Below are 18,109 nucleotides of genomic sequence, written 5' to 3'. Positions count from 1 at the left end.
TTCCTTCTGCAGTCAAGAAAGCAGGCTCAGAGAGATAACATGCTTGTCCTAAGTCAGAGGTGTGGGCATGGGGGTGCCTGCCACAGGCCCCCGGCCTCTTCCCAGCAGTGTACTGCAGACTGGGCATACCTGTCCCCCTCCACGAGGACAGGTGCCTCCTTCCTCCCACGGAGCCGCCTCGTGCATGGGACTTGGGAGGCTCTGGTCGCGGCTGATAAAGCACTGCTTTTGGCTTACAAGTAACGTGGCTAAACTGATTACTACGGGGATCCAGAAGGAAGCTGTTGGCCTTGTGTAAACTCAATTGGAATGTCACCTAGCAGACAGCTCTGGGGCGTCCACAAATATCTTCCAAGGAATTTCCCCAAAGTGAAATCACAGAGAAAGCAGAATGGGCTTGGCCATTTTGGTTTGCAAATGAGTTTTGAGAAATGGCCCTGAGATCTTGAGTTGTTGGCATTTTTCCCATCACAGACTGTAAAGGACTTTTGAAACGCCCCAGGAAAGGGGGAAAGAAAGGGCCGGGTTGCTGATTATTTACAGCTCTGAGCCCCAAGCAGGTACACAGAATTAAAGGCCTCCCACCATTCCAACTGCATGTAATTTTATTGTGAAAATGACTGCCTGCCAATAAGTCACGTTGTTCACCCTCATCTCTGCGAGGACTTCTAAGGAAGCACAACTGAGCTCACTTAACACCACTTGGCAGCCATAAGCAGATGACAGTTGAGATGCTGGTGATGGAGGCTTTTTAAAAATTTTACATTTTCACCATTGCTGTTCAGTCTCCTAAGTCATGTCCGACTCTTTGCGACCCCCTGGACTGCAGCGCGACAGGCTTCCCTGTCATTTACCATCTCCTGGAATTTGCTCAAATTTATGTCCATAGCGTTGGTGATGGCATCCAACCATCTCGTCCTCTGTCGCCCCCTTCTCCTCCTGCCTTCAGTCTTTCCCAGCATGAGGGTCACATTTTCACCACATGACTTTATGAATCTCTGGATCAAGTGTGCTGGAAGTAATTCATGTGTCGATTGGAGTATTTCCTCTTTGAGGAAGGCATCAGCTGGTCCTGGGCCCGGTGCCTTTGGGAGCTGGTCAGCAGTGGGTTTGTGTTGAGCCTGCAGAAGTCCAAAGGTGTGTGTGTGGAGGCGAGAATGAAGGGAAGGCACCCAGGGATTGCCTTGGCAAGTAAAATTATAGTTCCCATACGCAGGAACTATGGCCCTCTCCTGTTGCCAGGCAGAGTTCCCGCAGATTCATGGCAGAGGTGTCTGTGCAAACAGGAATCCAATTTATGTCCAAACAGAAATGACATGCAAATCGGACTTCTTCCCCCAAGGAAGGCAAAGGCAGGTAGCGCGGTCAGTTGGAAAATAAATAAATAAATAACGCCCCCCCCCCGCCCTTTCCTTTCCTTCTTTAGAAGAGGGAGTGGTATTAATATAGTAGCAGTTTAGAGCTTTATTTGTTTAAACCTTGCAGATTCAGTAAGCATTCACAATCCTCTTGACTTGTAGTGCCTGATTGTAAAAAGAACAGTTGAATGAGCTCATTGTTTCCTGGTTTTTTTCTGTAATGTATTTTACAAACACTCCGGTGACAGGCCTGACACGCTGATTTCTATGTAGTCGCACTTCAGTTTGGGATTACAGCATTAATAACAGAGTTCCATGCATCATGCCATTTTTAAGCATGATCGTTATGATAAAGGGCATATACTTAATTACAGGCCTGCTTAATTACAGCTCTGTTGAAGCTCGTTTGTTTAGGAGAATGCTAATTGCGCTACGGAGCCCACGGCACATCCTTGCTTTCATCTGCTGTGTGCCGCTCAGTGCCGAGGATCAGCGTTTTGTTAAAACTGCCACCAAAAATAAAATTGAAAAAGAGAAAAAGGGGGAGGGGGGAAGGAAGAAGACGAAGAAAGCACTCGTCCGAGTCCTGAAAGGCGGGCTGCCTGGCGCAGGGCTGTGGGCCCGCACAGAAGCCCATGTGTGCCGTGTGCCCCTTCCACCCTCACAGCCCCACCGGGGCAGATGCTGTGTGGTCCCCGCTTTACAGGCAGGGTGGCCAAGGCCCAGAGAAGTGAGATGGCCACATGTCTGCTGCCCATCCTCCCTGCCACAACCACAGCATTGCCACCGCCAGCGGGGCACCTGGGCTCAAATCCTGGCCCCATCAAACTCCCTAACTCCTCAGCCTCAGGTTCCTTAAATATTAACTTGCCCGTGATCATCGTGGAGGTGACGTTATTTGGTGCATGTCGGCTCTCTCGGGTGTGGTCAGTAAATGCGGTTTCCTTTCCTTCAGTTTCTCTCTGGCCTAGAGCCGGGCAGGGGAGAAGTTCTGCTACATCCAAGGTTTCAGGGGGTCAAGGGACCTGGACAATGGACTGCTCTGGGCCCTGGAACTCCACCTGCAGTGCCAGTGAGGAAAGGACAGACCTCTGTGTCCTGCTTCTGGGTTGTGCCCATGGATCGGTCAGGCTGTGTCCATGTAAGAACCCTGTGCAAGCCCAGGCTGCCTGGGGGTATGGGGGAACGAACATGTACCCCCTGAGCGGTGGCTCTGTGGGGGCTGCCCCTGCTCACGGCTCCCCCTCAGCCCCTCCACCGAGTGTCACTCTGACTGGGACTCAGCAGTGGTTGAAGGCTGGGGGAGGAGTGGGATGAGGACAGAGCACCAGAGCACGGTGAGGAAGACACGTGCTCCCCCATGAGGAGCACGGACGATGATTTATGAGATCTTTTGGAACATGTGAAAAATGAGCACCATTGATTTTAAGAATTATGTCTCACAAGCCTCTAGATGTCTTAAAATGTGGAAAAACTGCCCAGATAGGGAGAATAGAAATGGATGTCCTGGAATTAGAAGGGGATTTAGCAGTCCCACAGATCAGCTTTTCTACCGACATACAACATCCCTCTGTAACCCCCTGACAAGCGGCCATGCGTCTGGAACTTTTTCAGCCGGTGCTGTCCTTCCTTCCGGCTTCTCCAGAGGAGGACGAGGTCTCCCCCAGAAATCGTGCCCTGACGCCAGCCACTCTTCTTGTGACAGCTCTCAGAACCTGTGCAGAGGCTTGACCACGTTCACCTCCAAGGCTTCTCTTATCTGGTGATGGTTCTTAAGTCACTCAGTCGTATCTGACTCTGCGACCCCATAGACTGTGGCCCACCAGACTCCTCTGCCCATGGGATTTCCCAGGCAAGAATACTGGAGTGGGTTGCCATTTCCTTCTCCAGGGCATCTTCCCAACCCAGGAATCAAACCTGCATCTCCTGCATTGCCAGCCGGGTTCTTTACTGCTGAGCCACCAGGGAAACCCCTCTTCTGTCTGGACCAGAACCCATCTTGCTGCACTTCTTCCCGCATGCGGGACACTGGGCTCTTGAGTGCCGGGTATGGTCAGGCCTCCCTAGAGCAGCAGATCTGATGACTTCCTCTCCTTCCCTCCTGTGGGCTGGCCTCAGGTCCCTCACCGAGTTGTCCAGGACAACACTCTTAAGAGTGCAGTCCCAGCACGGAACCCCCTGCCTTGAGCCCAGAACAGACCAAGGTGGTGATTTCCCCACCCTGGCATGGGGACGGCTGTGCTATCACTTACAATGGCAGCTCCCAACTTCTGAACAGTCAGGTCACGTTGTTGACTTGTTCCACTGTGGACAAGTCTTTTTTTTCGTGTCTTCTGCCGTTATTCCAGCATGAACATCTCTTTCATTCCATCTGACGCAGTTGGCATTTTGGACCTAAGGTACAGGATTTAACACTGACCTTTAACAAATTCCATCTATTAAATTTAGCCCATGACCCTGACTTTTTGAGATCTCTATTGGATTTCTCTCCCTTATCCCGTCTGTGGGCTGTCCCCATCGGCGCATATCGGATATGCCTACTCTGCGTGCCTTCACTGAAGTAATTGATAACGCCCTGGGCACCCTCCAGAGAGGTTGCTTGAGGTCAGTGTCAATCTATTAATCAGCTTCTTGAACATCTAGTCCAACCAGTTATGGATTCTCCTACCCTTAACATTGTCCAGCCGTACTTATCTGTCTCGTCCATTTAGATAACGTGAGAAATTTGTCAAATGCTTTGCTCAAATCTGCCTTCTTTCAGCCTACCATAATTTTGGCTATGCTGGATTTTTTTTTTTTTTAAATAAATGAAGCTTGGTTGGCAGATCATCTGTTCAGCAGACTCTCAGCAGCTCCCAGGGACCTGGCTCCCCTTTTCAGGGAGTCCGAGCATGTCACCCCAGAGGTTCTTCCTCTCGAGGCAGCGCCTGCCCATTCAGCAGCTTCTGCCCCCAGGACCCCGTGGATTCACTTCCTTTTCCTCCAAGACTGTTAGAGTCTGTTCTCTAGAAGAATGCAAGGAGTGTCTGGCTGTGCCCATCTTCCCATCCTGAACTCTTAAGATGAAGTGGAAACTTATCTGCAGATTCTCATCTCTCTCTCCCTCCCCAGGCAGCTCCCCTCAAGGTGGGAGTAGGCCCGCGTGGTTCTCCACAGCGGCCCCTCTGCTGCTCAGTCCCATCAGGAGGCCATCCCCACTGTGCTAGGGGCCACCTTCACACTGCCTCTTGCTTCTCAGTCTTGGGAATGCATCCTCCCTTCTCCCCAGAGGTATCCCAGGCTGGAGCCCCGTTACAGGGGATGCCGAGCTCCCCAGGAACCCCCTGTGCTGGGACAGGAACGCAGAGCTGACCCAGATGTGGACAGTCAGAGGCCCATGGCCAGCAGAGGAGACGCGGCCCTAGCCAGGCACCCAGGGGGGCGGGCAGGGCTTCAGGGACAGCGTCCTGCAAGAGGGCACGCTGAGCTGACCCCAGAGGGATGGCGGAGGGACGGGGGTGGCCATAGGGTGAAGGGGAGGGGCAGGGAGCACCCCTCCTCGGCAATCCCCATCCCTTCCCTTTGGGTGCAGCTGTGAATCCAGCCTCGTGTCTCTCACTCCTGCCCAGTGCTCCCCAGGACTCTCATTTCCTGTAGTACTCCGGCCCTTGCAGGTCAGCATACCACGTTTTCAGAACACGAGTTCACGGAACAGACACTGACATTTTGATGGCAACAGATGTCACCAGTGAGAAGGGCAATCTTCATCATATCTTTCCAGAACCCGCAGACACTATGATGGGCAGACAGCCCAGTGAATGACCAAACAGGGCTCCCAGCCCAGGAATGCAGCCCGGGCAGGTGCCACAGGGGTTTGAGAGTTTGAAGGAGAAGTAAAGTAGGCTGAGGTTCCCAGCGTCTGACATGGGGTGGGCAGGATGTGGGCAGAGGCTTCATGATGAGGGGACTGACTATGGAGGGAAGTGTGGGCCCAGAGGACAGTGGTGGGTGTGACTTGGGGTGTTGGCGCACATAGTCACCTCCTGGCCCGTAGGTCTAATGGAAAAGAGCCGGTCAAAGGCCAGCTAGACACCTGGTGAGCGTGCGGTATTGTCAAAGCCATGAAAGGCCCTGGGGTGGAAGAAGCAGGTTTGCCGTCAGAAATAGCAAGTATCCCTCATAGGAGGGCCGGAGATTAGAGTCACTGCTTCCACCTATGTGGCCCCCAACTGCCTGTCTGCGAGTGATCAGAAATGCTGCCAGTGCCGCGTGCCCACCGGCCTGTGTGGCATCAGGAAGCAGCTGGGGTCAGAGTGCCACATGAGGTGAGCCTTGACTTCCAGCCACGGTGAGTGGAAGGTGGCAACTGCGGGGAAGGGAGCTTGGCCCTTCCCTTAGGTTCTGAGTGGGCCTTGTCCTGTCTCTTCTAGAAGGCATCGCAGCCTTTCAGGGAGCGTCTGCTCAGGGCTGTATTTCCCCAGCTGTGAGTGCACAAGTGTGGCTGTGTCACTTCAGTCGTGTTCGGCTCTTTGTGACCCCATGGACTGTAGCCCACCAGGCTCCTCCGTCCAGGAGATTCTCCAGGCAAGAATCCTGGAGTGGGCTGCCATTTCCTTCTCCATGCATGTAGAATGCGTGTAGGTGCTCAGATTTCCTTAGTATATTTTTGTATATGACATACTGCATAAGGTGACGGTGGGCTCCCTGCTCCTTCCTGGGGAGATGTCACGCTGTCCCCAGTGCTTAGCTGGGTCTCCAGGCAGGGAGGGCAGGTCCCTGGGGCCTCTGTGATGCAAGGCCTCTGACCACAGATGTCTCTGTCCGAGCCCCGTGGCCCACGCAGCCCTCCCAGGAAAGGAGGGGGTGTCCCGTGCTGTCGTGGGGCTGGCCGTGCTAGTTTCTTTTCATACTTCCCAGAGAAGTGTCCATTTTTTTCCTCCCCAGAAATGATGAAAGTAGCTTAAAATGAGACATTTGACTCATCTTGTTGATCAGAGAGGATTTGTCCCAGAGTTCTTTTCTTACTTCCTTTTCTTCTTTCTGCTTCTGCAACTCTATTTCTTAGGACTGAAAAAAAAGGAAAACCATTGTCCACCACCAGTGTCCCAGAGAAGGCCCCCCCATGCCAAGATGACAGGGAAAGTGGAGACCTTCATTCCCACATTCCCAGGGAACTAGCTCATCACTCCACACCTTTCCGTGACCACAACTCACCAGAAAACCGTGAGGCCACGCCCCCCCCCACCCCCCCACCGCCGTGCCTGTGGCTGGGACTAGCGAGGCCAGTTTGGCCTCTGCTCAGGGCTGATGGGGACGCTAGACCCCGGGAGAAGCCCCCGCCCATCTCCTCAGCCTGTGGCTGCCCAGCCTTCACGCTAGGAGCGTCTGTGTTAAGCTCTGTCCAGGGTGCCCTGTTTCCCTGGGTACCAGGGTTTCCTCATGGAGGTCGGAATCCCTCATCCCGGGAGAAGAGGGGCAGCCCCAGGTCGTGACTTGGAGGCGATGATGACCTGGGGGCGCAGTGGATGCGGGGCCTTGGGAAAGGACCTGAACCCCTGCCCCCTGCCTTCCCTGTTTTCCCTTCCGGGGGCCCATTCCCACTGCTGCTGTGTCCTCTGAACACTGAGCAGACAGTTCTGCCTCCATCCAGCCCTGAAAGACCAGGAACCAGCCGTGGTGGCCACGTAGGCCCGCCTGCCGAGCTCACATGGACAGCTCACACCAACTCCTACACAGGCCACACCGCCCTCCTTTTAAACCCAAGCACACCCAAGGTCGTGGCCAGGGTTCAACCCAGTCTTTCTGACTGCAGAACCACTCTTTCCCCCCGAACCTGGACCTTTCCTGTGAGCCTGACAGCCTGGCTGTGATCAGGACTTGGCCAGGAGGGCACCTCATGGACACAGTCACTGCCCACCTCCGCCCCGAGCCCCCAGCCTTGTCCCTTCCACCCCGTGCGCCTCTGTCCTGCCCCCAGCCCCGCAGTGGCTACCCCCACTCACAGCTGGGACCCTGGGTGGGCTCCGGGCCGTCCCTGCTCTCACAGCTCCTGTCTGCACTTCCCGGCGGGTGTCTGCCTCGCTCACCAGGTGTGTCCTGGGAGCACGGATGGTGCCTGGGCACATGTCGCCCTTGGCCCCGCTCACCCGTGCACGCGTCAGCCAGCTCCAGCCCGCTGACCAGCCTGTGCTACCGTCTCAATAGCTCAAGTTACTGAACGTCAGTGGATCTGCAGTGCTATTTATTTTCACTTTTTTTTCCCCCTCTTCTTTTGCAGCCATGGATGGTGTGCCTTTTATGATTTCAGAGAAGTTTTCTTGTGTTCCAGAAAGTGTAAGTTTCTTGCATGATTGCACTGCGCCTCGGCTCCCTCTACCTCTGGCCTAAGCCCTTCTCTTCACAGCACTGCAGGGCCATCCTGGCAGCCCCCAAACCCCTCCCTTGCCAGAATCATCCATCACTGCCCTTGTGCCCCACCCCCCACCACTGGAAGCTCAAGAGCGGGACTCTGTAGCTGTGCCTAGAAGGTTCTTGATAAGTGAGAAAAAAGAAGGGAGAAGGGTGGGGAGGGAGCAAGACAGACGAACAGACACACTCAGACACAGCCACAGCCGAGGCTTCTTGATTCAAGTGTGATGGTGACTTGTTCTGAACCTTGCTGGCTGTAAATATTCCTGGTTTCCAAGCTCACCTTGTTAATTTCTGCTCTTTTTTATTTAACATTGACAACGTTCAGCAGAAAGCAAGCTGCTAACCCTTCCCCATTGTCACTGCCGCATCCTGTGACGACCACATTCTCCGCTCTGAGTCGCAGGCGTCTGAACGGCGGGGCTGGGCCTGCTCACGCAGGCTGCTGCCCGGCAGTTGTGGGTCCATCGCCCACGGCAGGCCAGCACAGACCCCACGGTGCACGAGAGGGAACCAAGGCCAGGCTGGGCCCCCAAGCCATCTTTAGTGACAGAGGGACTGAGTGAACGCGCCAGGCCTGCAGGCCGGACCCCACACCTTGAGAGGCAGGCATGGCCTTGGGCCCGCCTGGCACCCTTGTGCCCTGTCTCCGGCGGCGCCTGCACCCCTCAGTGGTGCAGGCCTGGTCTGTGGGCTCCGTAGACTTGTTCCTGGATGTTTTTCAAATCCTTGCTGCAGAAGTTTGCTCTTGAGTAGTTAAACACGACATCCCTGGTTTGGGCACCAGCTCAGAGTCCTTCAAGCAAAAGTGTTTTTCTTGGATCCAGCTTAAAACCACCCAGCTTGCGATCTGACCTGCCCTGGAGTTTCCATTTTCATGAAATATAATAGGCCTCCTCTGAACCCTTCTGGTAAGCGGCTTAATCTTGAAAAAAAGAAAAAAACACGCTCGTGATGTTGACACGCAGAGCCTGTGTAACTTCAGCCGACCACTCACTCCACTTGGCTGTGTTGCCATGGAGACGCTGGCGCCTCTCCCGCCCGCGCAGTTGGAGAGGCCATTCTGTCCTGCGCTGCGGCTCCAAGCGGGCAAGTTTAGTGGGGCAGTTAGAGCCTAATGATACAACAGCTGGACCGCCGCTGGATCCCAGGCCGCTCAGGCAGGCGGCCCCATGCTCACGCCGCGCGGGCTGGCAGCAGGAGAAAGCCAAACTGTTTTGTGGCTGCGGGCAGCGCAGCTCCAGGAGCCGAGAGCCTAATTCGGTGGCCCTGTCCCAAGTCTGGGATCTGCCGACTCAGCGAGTGCTCAGGCAGGCGGCCACGGGCCAAGTCCAGCGCTTCCCCTGGCTTCTCTCTCTAATCTCCCGGCAGCCTGGCCTGGCCGGGAGGGGCCCGCCCGCGATGCTTTGTAACCGGAGAAGAGGTTGATGGAGGGATTAACCTGTCCTGCTACATCCCGCCTAGAGGCAGGCGGAGGCGCTGAGTCCCGTCAGAATCCGGGTCCTGGGGCTCAGAGCTGGCCTTCAGGGAATCCCCCCTGGCCCGGCTCAGACTCCAGCTCTTGCCCCTGCCTCTGGGCTGCAGTTCAAAACCACGAAGGCCTCCAGGGGTTTTATCCGACTCTCAGGTTGCACCTGTTCACCCCCAGCTGCTAGCCCCGGGGGGCTGCCTTGGGAATACAGACGATGGGGGTCCCAGGGGGGACCCGGGAAAGGGACCTCGGGGACAGGGCTCCCTCTGCCCCTCACCAGGCGCTTCAGCCCAGGCTTCTCTGGGCCTCCAGCTGACTCTCGTTGCCCTGTGTGTTTAATTTTTCATGCTGGCTGTGGAAAAGCCAGTGTTCTCAAAGAAAGGTCCCCATCTCTATGAAGTTTTAGAAACAAACACTCAATTAAAATGGTGTCATTATTTTCCACAACTGTTGATTTCTCAAACGACCATTGATGGGAAGTTGGTTAGTTCATTCACCTGGCATTTTAAATGACCTAGAATTCCCTCCACCCCCTTCCCTGATGCTAAGGAGTCCCAGGCAAGAGATGGGCTGCCTGCCTCCCCAGAGTTCCTCAAACCCGTTCCAACACACAGGCGGGAGTGGTCAGGGCAGTGTAGTGAAGCCGTGGGCACCTGCATCCCCCTGGCTGCAGAAAGAGCATACTGGTCTTTCCGGGGTGGGGTGGGGGGTGGTCAGAGAGAGACAAGAGGCAGAAGTTATTGGTGACAGTGATGGTCTTCCAGGAGAGCTGTGACGGGCCCCCTACCCCCGACCTGGGTGCCTAAGCAGGAGTCCCCACCAGAAGGGACCCGGTGGCAGCCAGGTTTTCTGAGTCTGCTCATGCAGCACTGTGGAGTCACACTGATGGTTTCTGTGGAAAGGAGTGGAGAAAACACCAGATCACAGTGGGGTTTGAAGTGTCGCAGCTGTGAAGAAAAGCAAATGTGAAGCAGCGCTTTTTCCAGCCGTGTAAAAGGATGACTTGATGTGTTTTCAGATGCAGCCCTTTGATCTCCTGGGAATCACCATCAAATCTCTGGCAGAAATTGAAAAAGAGGTAAGCAAGCTCCCCAGAATGGGGCAGGTAGGGCCCAGGTCCTCGCTGGCCGGCCCAGAGTCTCTCTTCCACATTAAGGATGTGTTCCAGGGACAAGAAGGGACCTCAGGGTGGGGCGGCCCTCTGAGAAAGACGCTTTCACTCAAGTTTACTTCTAAGAAGAAGAAACTCACTTTTTAATGCGTGTATGACTTAAAATAATAAGACAGAAGGTTTTACATGATAACACAGAATAGTTAACGCTGCTTCATTTTGTTAAAAAAAGGTCTCAGCTTAAAGAAGGCAGAGGTTGGGGCCAGGGCGCGGAGTTGGCTCTTTCCCCTTCAGTTTTATTATTTGCCTCCAGTAGGGGTTTGAGGAAATGTCCGAGCCGTTTCATGATTTAGAGGAAGGATCAAGACACATTCCACTGTGCTTGATAAAGCCAAACCCCATTTGGCGGCCTGGTTAGAAAGAGTTTGGATGTTTTCCTAATAAAAAGAGATCCCAGGATTTGGAAGCACATGTGACGCCTCTGAGAAAAGAGAGTGGCGATAACGGAACGAAACTGGGGGTCAGCTCTCCCGGTGGTCTCCCCACTTTCATCAGACAGCACCGGCGTGTGTGTCGTCTTCCCGTGTGGAGATGGTTGTTAAGCGGTCACATGCTTGCAGCCAACTCTCCTCGGAGAGGGACATTCGTCTCAGAGATGGAAATGGAAGAACCATTTCAATATTCTCAGCTCCTCTGGGTGTTCTCTCGTGTACCCAGCTAGCAGAAGCAGGTTGCATTATTGAAAGATGGCTGAAATCAAGGAAAATTGAATCAATATAGTACAACAAATTTCTAAACCTGTCACAGCAAAAACAAGACAAAAAAGTCCCCCTTTGTCTTGGATTTTCAGTAAATCGTAAAACCCCAAGCTGACTGTCATCTATAGATTTTGAGAGGGGTAGAACAATGACCGGCTGCCACATCAGAAAAACACGTGTGGGTGGAGCCCCAGGTCAGCCCTGGCTGAAAGTGAGGTGATGCCCCCTGCCCAGACTGCCTTTGTGTGGGGTCCCCACAGGGTGGCGCCGGCGAGCGTGTCTGGCCAGCCTTTGCAGAGACCTGCTCTGGCCACAGGCTGTCAAGCAGGGAGCCGGCCTGTGACCTTTCAGGATGGACAAGGTCGCACAGACTTTAAAGGGTGGGGGGGCCAGGGGTACGTCCCTTCTCTGCTTAAAGCTTGGATAACAGGAAAACCTGTCTCATGAACACTGAAGGGACAGGTGTGAAAAACACCATAGACAGCAAGTGCCCATGACCATGGGTTGGTGGGGGTGGGTGGCCAGTGCTGGAGACGGGACAGCTGTGAACGTCACCCCTTCTCTCCCCACCCGTCCTCCCGGGCTGAAGCCAGAGCCCCATTTATTTAAGCACCTGCCACGTGCTTAAAGTCCAGGCTCTGGGCCTGAACTTTACCTCCATCATCACTGATTCTCACCCCGGGCTGACCAGGTGACAACATTCCTCCCCATCTCGTGGGTCAGAACTTGAGGCTCAGAGAGGCGAAGTTATCTGCCCAAGACAAGATGGAGATCTCGTGTGGCGTACTCCAGATGCCCTCCGTTATGACATAAAGTCCATGGCCCCCTGTCCTCGGGCTGGTGGGGACAGTGGTACCTGGGAGGCCCATCAGCCTGGGTCCTGACCCCATGCGGGCCTTCAGGTGACCAGGCAGGATGCAATAGAAGAGAGCCCAGTGGCACAGCCAGTGCCCGTGGAAACCACCATCAGTTCTCTTAACTCTCTTCCCACGGAAGGGCCAACAATGTGTGTGTTTAGAGTACAGTGTGCTGATGTCAGGCGCTCTGAGCAGAGCTTGGCAGGGGTAGCATCCTCAGTTTTTCCACGTAACCTTTCTGAGCCTCAGTTTCCTCTTCTGTAAAACCAGGGGAGTATTAATAATGAAAACGTAGCATTTATGGGTGTCACTGAGACAGTCACGGAAATGGCTCAGAGCAGCACTTGCTGTGGCAGCTGCCTGGTTAGGTATCAGTTCAGTTCAGTCGCTCAGTCATGTTCAACTCTCTGTGAGCCCGTGGACTGCGGCACGCCAGGCCCCCCGTCCATCACCAACTCCCAGAGTTTACTCTAAGTCACGTTCATCGAGTCAGTGATGGACCAACCATCTCATCCTCTGTCGTCCCCTTTTCCTCCCGACTTCAATCTTTCCCAGTATCAGGGTCTTTTCAAATGAGTCCATTCTTTGCATCAGGTGGCCAAAGTATTGGAGTTTCAGCTTCAACATCAGTCCTTCCAATGAATATTCAGGATTGATTTCCTTTAGGATGGACTCCTTGGATCTCCTTGCAGTCCAGGGGACTCTGGAGAGCCTTCCCCAACACCACACTTCAAAAGCATCAGTTCTTTGGCGCTCAGCTTCACAGTCCCACTCTCACATCTGTACGTGACCACTGGAAAAACCATAGCCTTGACTAGACAGACGTTTGTTGGCAACGTAATGTCTCTGCTTTTTAATATGCTGTCTAGGTTGGTCATAACTTTTCTTCCCAGGAGCAAGTGTCTTTTAATGAGGTATATAGCAAGTGTCATGGTTGTGGGTGGTGTATTTTTTATTTATTTTTGGCTGCGCTGGGTCTTCATTGCTGCACATGGGCTCTCGAGTTGCGGTGGACCGGGGCTCCTCTCTAGCTGTGGTGCTCGGGCTTGTTATCGCGGTGGCGTCTCTTGTTTCGGAGCTCAGGCTCTGGGGTGCGTGGGCTTCAGTAGTTGTGGCACACGAGCTTAGTTGCCCCGAGGCATGTGGAACCCTTCAGGACCAGGCATCGAACCCATGGCCCTTACATTGGTAGGCGGACCACCAGGCAGGTCCGGTCGTGTAGCGATCATTGTCACGCCCATCCCCCTGGTCCCAGGAAGCGGAGCGAATCGGTGCAAGTCCACCCCATTGCAGCCTGACGCACTGCCCTCTGTGGACCACGCCCGCTTCCTTCCTTGCTTTCAGTGATAAGTTAAAAGCACACACTGTGTTCTCTGTTGAAGGATCCCTGGCTTCCTTCCTTGTTTTCAGTGGTGGTTTAAAAGCACATGTCTGTGTTCTCTTGTTGAAGGAAATTAAAGTGGAGTTAGAGAAAATGTAGGGAAATGGGGAGAGGTTAGACATGCTAAATAAGCTGGGAAACCATCGCTGACATCCCCACCGTCAGGGATGCTGTGAGGGTTTTCGTTTAATCTGAGGATTTAGAAGTTACTTCCACCAGCCATCCACATGCACGTAATGGTGATTAGCATGTTGACATCCACACGCTCCTTCTGCAAGAACGTCAGTGAGCATTCTCCATAAATAAACTGGAGAACTTGCCCCTCTCAGCCTCTGAACTCAGCATAGCTCCTGGAGTTGGAGGCAGAGGAGGAGCTGAGCCCACAGCTCCCTGGCCCCATTCTCGGGCTCTGTGGGCTGGCCCTGAGCACCTGGGGGTCCCCTTGCTCAGGGTGATTTTGCCTTTTTCACTTGCACCCAGTCTGGCTGTCCTTCAGGGGAGAGGGGCATCGCCTGGGGAGGAGCCTGGGGGCAGCAGGAGCTCAGCTGGGGGCTTGCTCTGCTCTTGTTTACAGCGTCAAGCCGAGCACCCTCCCCCAAGAAGTCAGGAGACTGCCTTTGGGTTCAGGGCTGACCGTGACCTGCACTGTCCCCTTGCACATCCTGAATGCACCCCCCACCCAGATCTCGCCCGGGATTCGCAAGCAGCAGGGAGAGCCTGGCGTCTGTGGGGGCTGCTTTGTGAGGGGCAGGCTCTCCCCTCCCTTATCCCTGCATGCCCCCGGGGGCAGGTGGTGTCACCCCGGCACACAGCAGAAATGTGGGTCCCGGGTGGTCCTGGCTGTAGAGGAAATGGGAGTGCTTGCCCCGAAGCAGCCCGTCTAAGAGTGGCGTGGGCCTGCTTGCCCCCCTGCCAGCCTTACCATCACCCACCTGCCCTGTCTGGGGATGCTCTGTCACCACCATTTGGCCTCAGGGACAAGTCACCCCCTGAACCAGCCCCGTCTCTCTGTCGGTCTTGAGCTTGGTGATCTGGGACCCTGTCCCCAGGTGCCCCCCGCCTCGCCCAGAGCAGGGGCCGACCGGACTCCAGCCTGCCACTTCTAGGAGTAACGGTGCAGGGAGATGGGTGTCGCCCCCCAGCAGTGGGTGGCAGTGCTCCTCCAGCTCCCCTGCCGTGGAATCTGACCACCTCAAGGAGAGGGTGCCACCTGGCCCCGCCAGCAGGAAGGTGGCACAAGGCTCCCTGGTGCTGTGTGGACCACGGAGGAGACATGGCGTGGTGGAGGGACACAGTTTTCGAGTCCGGCCTCCCCCCCACCAACCCCGCCCCAGATAGCACGCCAAATCTGCCATCTATGCTGGACCCTGGGGCAGGTCCCCTGGCCTCCCCATCCTCAGGGTGGCGTGCAGGCCCGGGGATCCCACCGCGGCTGTGGCGCCCACAGGAGGCCCTCCGCAGGCGTGGTGACAGCAGGCTGCGTTTCACGAATGGCCCCCAAGGAAGGTCACGATTATAAAGTCAGTGGCTGTGCCACCCAGCGCGTTTGGGGGGAATTCTTTAGGTGCTTGCAGGTGGTGTGGGCTGTGGGTGTGAAGGAAGCCGAGGTGAGTAAACCAGTTCCCACTTTGAAGGCTGTCACTCTCCAGGCTCCAGCAGCCACATCCCCTGCCGTCCGCGTCTACCCTCGGCTTGGGGCAGGGGCTTTGCCACGTAAATTACCCCTGAAGTCAGGAGAGCCATGTTTTTGCTCACCCTCTCTGGGCCACGGGAGGTGACCAGGGACCAGCCAGCAGCAGCTGTCAGGGCGAGCAGGGGGCGGGGGTGGTTTGCAGGGGTCCCTTCTGGCCCTGACCTGGCCCCCGTGCCCCAGGCAGCAGTCGCTGGGCTCTGCAGGAGGGTGGCGGGAGTCCCTGGAGGGCTGCATCCAGTGTGAAGCCCTTATCGTCCTCCCTGTTGCCCAGACAAAAGGTTCTCTCCATTCAAGAGTGGGGAAAAGTGTAATTTTGCAGCCGACCCGGTGATGAAGCGTCTTCTCTCAGCGCCAGGAGATGGGCATATAAATATTCTCTGTCTCTGCTGCTCTTTATTTCCCTTGTAAGCAGGCGCCCCATCCCTCCCTCTGATGGATGCCCCTCGCAGCCAGCCCGGGAGCTCCCCAGCTCCTCAGTTCGGCAGCGATTCTCCGTCTCCTTGCCTCTCCCGCAGCCTGTTCATCCTCCCCCCACCCCCAGCCCCACCTCCCTCACCCACTGCCCTGTCCCTTGTCTCTGGAGCGGTGGCCCAGAGACAGTGGCCTCAACCATAGATTCCATGCCGTGTGCACAACACCGCAGACCTCTAAAAATAGGAGCCAAGGGTTCCTGTGCCTGAAAGGGCAACCGGAGAGCCTCCCAGCTCCATACACAAAGACTTTCCCCACCGTGGCTGCCGCCCTCCCCTGGAAAAGACCACAGCGTTCACCCCGCTTCAGTGGGCACCCCACTCAGAAACATGGCAAGGAGCGTCATCATTAGCCCAGCACACTCTCTGGTGGAGCAGACGGCCTCCATTTTCACTCGACTTTAAGGCTGAAAGACAAGGGAGAGTCTAATTAGTAAAGGGACTATCTGATATTAATCACTCCCTTAAAATTGACAAGGGAGGCAGTCCATTTAACCACTTAATGGCTACAGGTTTTTATGGGCTGCTGTTTGTAGACGTATTTAATGATGAAGTTATAAATCCAAAGGAGCTTAAAATTTTAATTTTATCCCTAAATATTTCCCTTGTTCTCCTGTTTGTAGTCAGTCCTCCAGAGTGTAGTCACGTGGAATGTTCCTTAAATGAACATATTTGCTAACTGGCGTGATTTCAGTTTTTAAAACATTGGTTCCAGCAATTAGGCATTTTTTTTTTCAGTTCCCAAATGACTAGAGAAATTCGTCTTGATTATAATTGCTCTTAGCCACGCATATCTAATTTGTGTCTTTTTAAGTGTTAATTAGTAAACAGTTTGAGCTGACATCTTTATGTGTTTGTGTGTTGAAAAATGGGGCTTATTGCTTATTTAGCTTGGGGCTGATTCCACTCGCATTTACGTCACGACATTGAGGTGAAATTAATGGAAATACATTTGGCATCACGAGGTAAAAAGAATTTTTGGAACCAAGTTGTGGACGTCCACTTTGCGTGGACTTCTGCAAGCGCTTCCAATATATGAGATTAGAGTGGATTTGGGAGCTGCGTGTGCAGGGAGAAAGTGAGGCAGAAGATTTTTGTATCATAATGAAATGGCAGAGTCCCAATTTTATAAAAGCAAAATGTTCATATCCCAGTGCAATTGTTCATTCTTCCTACTTTTGGAAAGCTTTCGTTGTGCATATTAATGTTAGAAGAATTTTGCAGAGGGCGATGTCACAAAATGCGTGATCACTTTGCACCATCTAGTGGTCAGGTCTTAAACTGCAACAGGAAATAAGGTGTCCTTTATCCATGAGATTCAACGTTTTCATCCCCCAGCATCTCTTTTTCTTTCGTTTTCAGTCAGGAAGCTGATATGTTTGGGGAAAGAAATTCGCCTAATTCATTTATTAAATGAAAGTTAGTTGATTAGATAGACGTTAACCTTTCTTATCTGTGGTTCTGCTCCCCTTTTTTCATATTGTTTTCAAAGACCTAGTTGTTCAGTCATGCCACTGAAATCTTACAGGGCTATCACACTGAGATGAGATCATTTCAGCCAAAACCAAAGGAACCTAATGAATTAGCTTAATGGATAGCCACTCCAAAGGCATAAAAGAAGGGTGGTTATTGTCATTCAGTCGCTAACTTGAGTCCAACTCTTTGCCACCCCATGGACCACAGCAACGCCTGGCCTCCCTGTCCCTCACTATCTCCTGGAGCTTGCCCAAGTTCATGTCCATTGAATCAGTGATGCCATCCAACCATCTCATTTTCTGCCACCCTCTTCTCCTTTTGCCTTCAATCTTTCCCAGCATCGGGATCTTTTCCGATTTGAAATGTGGGAAGTAGCTTGGGCAACCTGCCTCTCATGGACCCTTCAGGAGTCTGACCACAGCTTGGGAACCACTGTTTGATGCCGCAGACAAGACTAGTTCCCTCCCCATAAAGTGTGGCAGCCATCGTGGGCAGTTTATCATCTTCAGTATCTGCCAATCAGAATCAATTTTTTTAACATTTAGTGTTTTCTTTTCAAGTGCAAAGGTCATACCTGTTTTTTAAAATGCAAACACAACGGAAACAGGAAAAAGGTGAGGGTCCCCCATGGTCCATTCCTGGGAGAGAAAGACATGCCCACATCCAACAAGCATCACGTGTTCAGTACTGGACATAACGCTCCTGTAGCTTGCTTTCGCACCGACTAAGTATATCTTGCACAACCTTCCGTGTCATCGCACACAGATCTGCCCCATTCTTTTTAATGACTACATGTGGTTCCCTTTTATGATTGTGTCATAATTTATTTAAGCAATCCACTATTGATTGACTCTTGAGTTGTTTCCAATTATTCACTATTACACTGCTGCAGTATATTTCCTTGAACATGTCTTTGCTCCCCTGGGTCTTTCTTTAGAGGAACGCATAGCATTACCATTTTGCTTTCCAAAAAGAGAGTGCCCTTTTAAACCCCCCTGCCCGGCCCCATCCTGTGATGTGTGAGGGGGTACCTGTTTCCCACACCCTCACTATAAGCATCACAGGTATTTGAAGGTGGACATCTTTTCATATATTTATCAGCCATTTGTATACTTCTTTTGTGAATCTATTCTGTGTGTGCCATTTG

This window comes from Capricornis sumatraensis, chromosome 1, assembly GCF_032405125.1.
Source record: "Capricornis sumatraensis isolate serow.1 chromosome 1, serow.2, whole genome shotgun sequence".
Classification (NCBI taxonomy): domain Eukaryota; kingdom Metazoa; phylum Chordata; class Mammalia; order Artiodactyla; family Bovidae; genus Capricornis; species Capricornis sumatraensis.
The sequence above is the reverse complement of the archived record's forward strand: the minus strand, read 5'-3'. Positions refer to the sequence as shown.